The sequence below is a fragment of the Dreissena polymorpha genome, chromosome 4 (assembly GCF_020536995.1).
Source record: "Dreissena polymorpha isolate Duluth1 chromosome 4, UMN_Dpol_1.0, whole genome shotgun sequence".
Lineage (NCBI taxonomy): Eukaryota > Metazoa > Mollusca > Bivalvia > Myida > Dreissenidae > Dreissena > Dreissena polymorpha.
In genome coordinates, this window is record NC_068358.1 from 97,000,719 (window position 1) to 97,007,417 (window position 6,699).

Sequence of the window (6,699 nt, forward strand, 5' to 3'; positions counted from 1 at the left end):
AGAATAAAAAAATTGTGTGCTGACACTATAAAGGATGGATTTCGACATTTGGATAAACAGTCATATTTAAAGTTGATCAATAATATGTTCAAGTGTACATTATTGTAATGCTTCCCCATGTGTAAAGCTTCAAACCGCATGACCGGCATTTGGTAACCCACACATAAGCCAAGCAGGAAATTAAGCCTTTCTCGTTGCTCCCAAATTCTAAATTAAAAATTCTTTATGCAACAAGTAAACTATTTAAATTGAAATATAGATTAATTCGGAAGCGGTTAATTATTTCAAACGTATGTGTTTAAAAAATGACACAGTTCGTTTCGACAAAAAAATGTCATTTGTAGATTTCGTATCATGTACGACGCATGGCAAAACAGAATCATCATACAAATGTAGCAGTGTACAATTTAAGTTTGTAGATGAAGTTTTGTACTACTTGTTGAAGTCGGGTATACAAGTTTTGATCCTTTTGTGTTTACATTTGGTGTTCTGTTAAAAAAGAAGTTGGTAAAGACGCGAATTTATGTCATGATAACGTTTCAGTAGTTTAATTGTATTTAATGCTTTTACTTATAATATCGGACAATCTTAAGAATATGTTTCCTTTGATCATCAGGAGGATTTATAGAATACCATACATGTGACAAGTGTCATTTTGAGCACCTTATACGAAAGATAATGAAGTCGGTTATACATGTACTGAAGATGTAGGGATTTTCTCCATACAAATATGTTTTGAAGTTGCTGCTGCGATTTTATATATTTATAAGATTCAATTTAAATGAATATTATACAATACACAGTGTTTTTAACAATTTAAGACTCTGAGCTGCAAAACAGCAACATAAAATGTATCGCTTTAAAAGACTAGTTCAACAATATGTGTATATAAGTTTGCTCTGTTTATCATGTCAATGTTTACTGTGTTTTTATCGCTTAAAAAGTGTAAGACAGTGTACAATGTATACATGCTACTCTTATGCTTTTTGTTAACAATTGTGAAATTGTGTCTTGTTTTATGTTCAGCTCTTCGTGTTTTTGGAGGAAATAAAGTTATGTGTATCATTCCATTATTCGCACGTTACAACATAAATGCTGTTTGAAGTACATGCATTCATGTTTATACATAAGTACCATAATTACCGATGAGGTTTATATAAATTCGATTTGATGATAATTTTGATATACAAATTCATAATTTTAACTTGCACTAAAATTAACTCAACGCCTTTTTTCCAGTTTTTAGGTTGAGACCTAGTGCCATGATCAGTACGTATTCTATAATCGATAATTATGTTTGAGATGAAGGATGCAATTAAGCAATACGTTAGTCTCGTTCGTTAACTCATGCAAATCGGATAGTTTGCAATATTTTGTTATCAATACTTTTGACAGTTATTGATATTCAAATTAAGCAAAGCATACACATACGAATAATCCGTATTTCTTGATCGATATTTTGTACTGAGAGCAATGTTTTCTGTTATCTTGAAGCGTGTTAAAAAGGTGTTGTATCGGGGAAATGTATTATGCAAAATCTGTTTACATTGATACAAGATATAAGAATGTGGTAATAATTTGTCGCTAAAAACTGTTTTTATTAACTTTGGATAAGTATTTTTATGCCCCCAGTCTATACTGGGGTTAATATTGTTGTTACCCTGTCTGTTTGTTGGTTTGTTGGTTTGCATGCGTGAAAACTTTAACATTGGCCATAACTTTTGCAATATTGATGATAGCAACTTGATATTTGGTACGCATGTGTATCTCATGGAGCTGCACATTTTGAGTGGAGAAAGGTCAAGGTCACTGTCATCCTTCAAGGTCAAAGGTCAAATATATGGGGGGTCATAGTGTTTCACAAACACATCTTGTTTTTATTAATTTTTATTTGCAAATTCCTAATGCTATACTTGTCCTGATCCTGTCTTAAATATTTTATTTCATCATGGTCACATTGGGTCATGATACCTATGCAATTATTTTACATTAATGTAGCCCCTTTCTCATGATACTGTATATTACACGTCGTCTGATCTCGATGTATGATTATCTCTACCTATAAAGTAGAATTAAATATCTTTTAATGCTAATATATATTTAAATCTCCCCAATTGTGGTGCTCTCACTGTTCGTTTGTACGGTTGGCGAAACTCGTACCCACAGCACAATAACTCCGTACGACACAAGAATAACATTCAAAACTCTTGTTTAAAGTTAGTTCAAAATTATTTCTGTTTAAATAACTGTGTGGTGTTATTGAATTTTTATAAAACAAGTTTCCGTATAATATAATTTCAAGATACTGACCAACAATTGTCAGGTTCAATTTTATTTACTCAGCAGTAAGTCTAAATGTTCTGATACAAACTGATTTACAAATTCAGCTGATCTGAAGTACATGCAACATGCCCATTTTATATTAACAAAAGACATAAATCTACGTTGCTACAAACTTAACACTTTGTGATCCAAAACAAAGGTATAAAATCCTATTACGTATTATTAAAATATTACATATTTAACTGTCGTCTTGGTGTTCAAAATTAAAACGTATCTACACAAACGATGGCGTTTTCACAGTCATTTAAATATTATTGCATGAAAACTTTTGTTGTATTGTGCCATTGATTACTATTTTGCCCGAAAGACTAAATGTTTCGGTGACTTTAACAGGTGGTTTTAACATTTTATCAATTAATTTAGTTCTTTTTTTAATCAAATTTAAACCCAAACGACTGTAACCTTCTATCATGGGCAACTCTGTAATATTTTGTAAATTGGTATCTTAACTATTCATTGATAAATCTATGGACCCACAATTTCGATGTATATATCCACCATGAAAGGCTTATTTATGCAACCTTGACGGATGGTTGATTTATGTCTGATACTGTTAACTGTTCGATTGATAGTATTCTGATTACTTGAGAATATGTTTACTTTCGTTATTCGATACTCTCTTACTTACCTAAAATTGTTATGAATAAATTTACTTATTATTTTACCATACGTCTGAGCAAGTCTTATCTCAATCGGAACGCAATAAACATGCACATATTTATAGTGAGATATTAACGACATGTTTAAATAGCTTTTATGTACACACAACATCCACCTACAAGGAAGTTTTTGTCTGAATAGTATTTGTATATAACGTTACACGACAAATGAACTAATATGTTGATTGCTAAATAAATATACGTAGTATACGACGAACCAATTACTTTGCGTACATAGTTTAAACGTTTTTTATTTCAAACAAGAATGCATTTACACATGAAACATACAATAATTGCATACAAACAAGTTTGATTTGGATTAGAACGGAAGACTTCGTCTTATATAGTTCTTCTCCAAAAGGGTTATATTAAGTTGCATGTTTTCAAGCGAACATTATTGGTTTGCTTATACATATAACAACAATGAAATTATTTTGATAAGGAGATATAGTAGTTAATAGAGAAAAGAAGAAAAGATGGAGAAGAACTGTGCAAGATAGATACATGTATAAATTTAAAGCGATAGTTCAAAAAAGTAAAGTATAAACACTCTACATACATGTCGGAAGAGACTTAGTAAGAGAAAAGAAGTTCTAGAGAAGTTCTGTCGCAAAAACTATGTTTCAAATCGTTTGCTATCGATAATATATTTGTGTACTGCCTCAGCGATAGTGGTATTAGTTTGATAATTCAGAATGCTATCTCCATATAAAATCGTTTGGACAGAGGGGACGGATTAAATAGATATAGTGTTCAGAAGTTCTGCACGGATATTAATATAAAGCTGGCATTCAAGAAAATAATAAAATGGTGATTCTCTTTGACCGCATTGACATAGAGGCGATGCAACTACGTTTCGCCTGAATAGATGTTCATTTAGCGCACTGCAATTAGTTCTAATGCGTGTGTGTAATATTTGAGAGCGTCTCTTTCCATAGGAAAACAATGGATTTTGAATTGGTCGATCACTATTAATGTGTTTTTTAAATGAATGAATCGATTCAGCATTTCTAAACTCTTCTGGAAGACAATTCCAATCGGATACTGTAGATGGTAGAAATGAATGTGAATAAGATGCGGTTCGAGCATAAATGGACTGGAAATGAGACGCATTTCTAAGAGGGTATTGGCTAGATGCTCCGACTGTGTCAGGAAGAAGTGACTGTAAATAGTAAGGTGCTTCTCTAAACTGCATTGTGTACATTAATACTAACTTATGTTTTCGTCATCTTTGACTGAGAGTTTCCCAACCTATCTCATTATAAAAATCTTTCAGTGACACTAATCGAGTACAACCAGTTGATATACGAGCTGCCTCTGTTTGAATTTTTTATAATTCATCCTTTTCATATTGGGTACAATTGTCAAAAATGACATTTGAATACTCAAGTATTGGTCTTGCGAATGCAAAATATATAGTTTCAAGAGATGTCCTATCAAGCATTGATTTGAGACGACGCATTATATTAATACGCTTCCATGCTTTTTCTTTAATGAACGTTATATGTTTATGCCAAGTACAGTCATTTGTCAAATATACTCCTAAATGTTTGTGGATATTTACTATAGGTATGTCAACGTCCCCCATTGAAAGTGGAGGATGATGCGGATTATTAATTTTACGAGATATCAGCATTGATTCTGATTTGGAGGGATTAAAATGTACTAGCCATTGATCAGCCCATCGTGAAATTTTATCTATGTCTGATTGCAAAACAGCTGCAGTTTGATCCGGCGAGTTTACAATCATAAAGAGACTTGTATCATCGGCAAATAGGTTTATTTGGGCTTGTATATCAGCTACTATGTCATTGATGTAAACAAGAAATAGAAGGGGACCTAATATAGACCCCTGTGGAACACCAGCGATAATTTCTGCAGGAGTTGATTCTGCTCCTGGTAGAATGACTTTCTGTTTACGATTAGAAAGATAATTGGATATAAATGCTAATAAATCTCCCCGAATGCCTGCTGCTTGAAGTTTGAACAAAAGACCCTTATGCCAAACTTTGTCAAATGCTTTACTTATATCGAAAAATACAACTTTGCGTACCTGTGATGCATACTGTTTTCTGCATCATGATGTAATTCTTCACGTCAAGAACAATTCAAATATGTGGTGTGCCTATATACAGCAAATCATTTTTAAATTAGATTTATTGTTGCACTATAAATACAACCTGCATAGTATAGTTAATTAAAAGAGTAAATTATAAAAATGCACTATGTTGCTATCTTCATATTTAGATAAATGCACATATCAAATTACAACAGGACGGCAAAGTCTACACAGGACGTCAAAGTCTGTTCTTCAGAAAATCAGTACATATTCCAAATGTTCTTGCATTATTTGGTCAGTATATGTACCCACTATTTTTATAACCTTTCATTTTGTAACCAAACATAAGAAATATATACAAGGGAGTTTACTTAAAATAAAAGTTAATAAATTATGTGATATGACATGCTGGGGATACCGATATGCGTATAGTAGTCGTCAAGTTAGCTTGAAAATAAGCTAGTTATACTTTTGTAAATCTATGTAGTACAAAATGGATGGGTTTACAAGAACCAATATGCACCTTTTTACCCTATTTTGCAATTTTTGCTGCCAAGCATCTCGTCTTATGCATATAAGGTGAGTGAATATGCGGACGTGAAAACTCACTTGAATGATAGCGTCTCGGAGACTGGTATACACCCTATTAAATATTGATGAAATAACTTTCAAGAACAATACTTGTAATGAAAATCCCATCCTTACTCACATCCTTACTGTTCTCATATCATCAGTCCGACCTCTACTATCTCTTTACCTATTCAGAAGATTGTCTGCAAATGTTTTTCTCATAGCAGATGTGTTTGGTTACGATGATAATGCTAAAAAATGATGCTTCAATATGAACTTGAATTAAGTTTAAGAGATTATCAGGACTACCCGTGCTAAAATTGTGTTCAGTGGAACACGTTCAGGTGTTTATTAATTAAAATTAATATATATATTAAAATTTCAAACACCAAGGATTTTTCAAGCGTTAGAGAAATAAATAAAAAAATATGTGATGTATACTCTTAAATAAAGCAAATGTATTTAAAAAATGCGTAAATTATGACAAAAAGAAAAAGTCCTACTTTGTCCATTTTCTTTACTATTATTATTCGATCTTTCCAACAATTTTACGATCAAAACAACAAAACAAAGAATTTTAAAACAGGCAAATTGTCTATTTAAATAATGGTTTGCTTTTACGATCTAAGTGTCACTCATAAGTAAATTAACTATCAAAAACTAAGCATACAAATATTAAACACACACAACTAGATATAATATTGATAGTTATAGCCGTTAATTACATATATTTTTGCATAAAACAAACACAAGAATAATACTAGTTTAGTCCGATTATCAAACTATTAGATGTATCCAGTCCAAAAAGAAACCCTGATTATAGATATATAAGTAAACAGTTATTTAGTTGAAAGAAATTCAAAACGACCACGTTTACGCGAATATCGATGCGAGTACTCGTATTTGATTTGGAACCAACAATTCTGTCGTTTTAAATTTTCATTAGTCCATTTATGCCTAGTGGACTCTCATATCCTTCTAAATTGGAACAATTTATTTTCAAATTTACGGATGTCTAGTATATTTATTTCTATATTTAGAATATTTCTAACAGAAATTCCTTTGAGC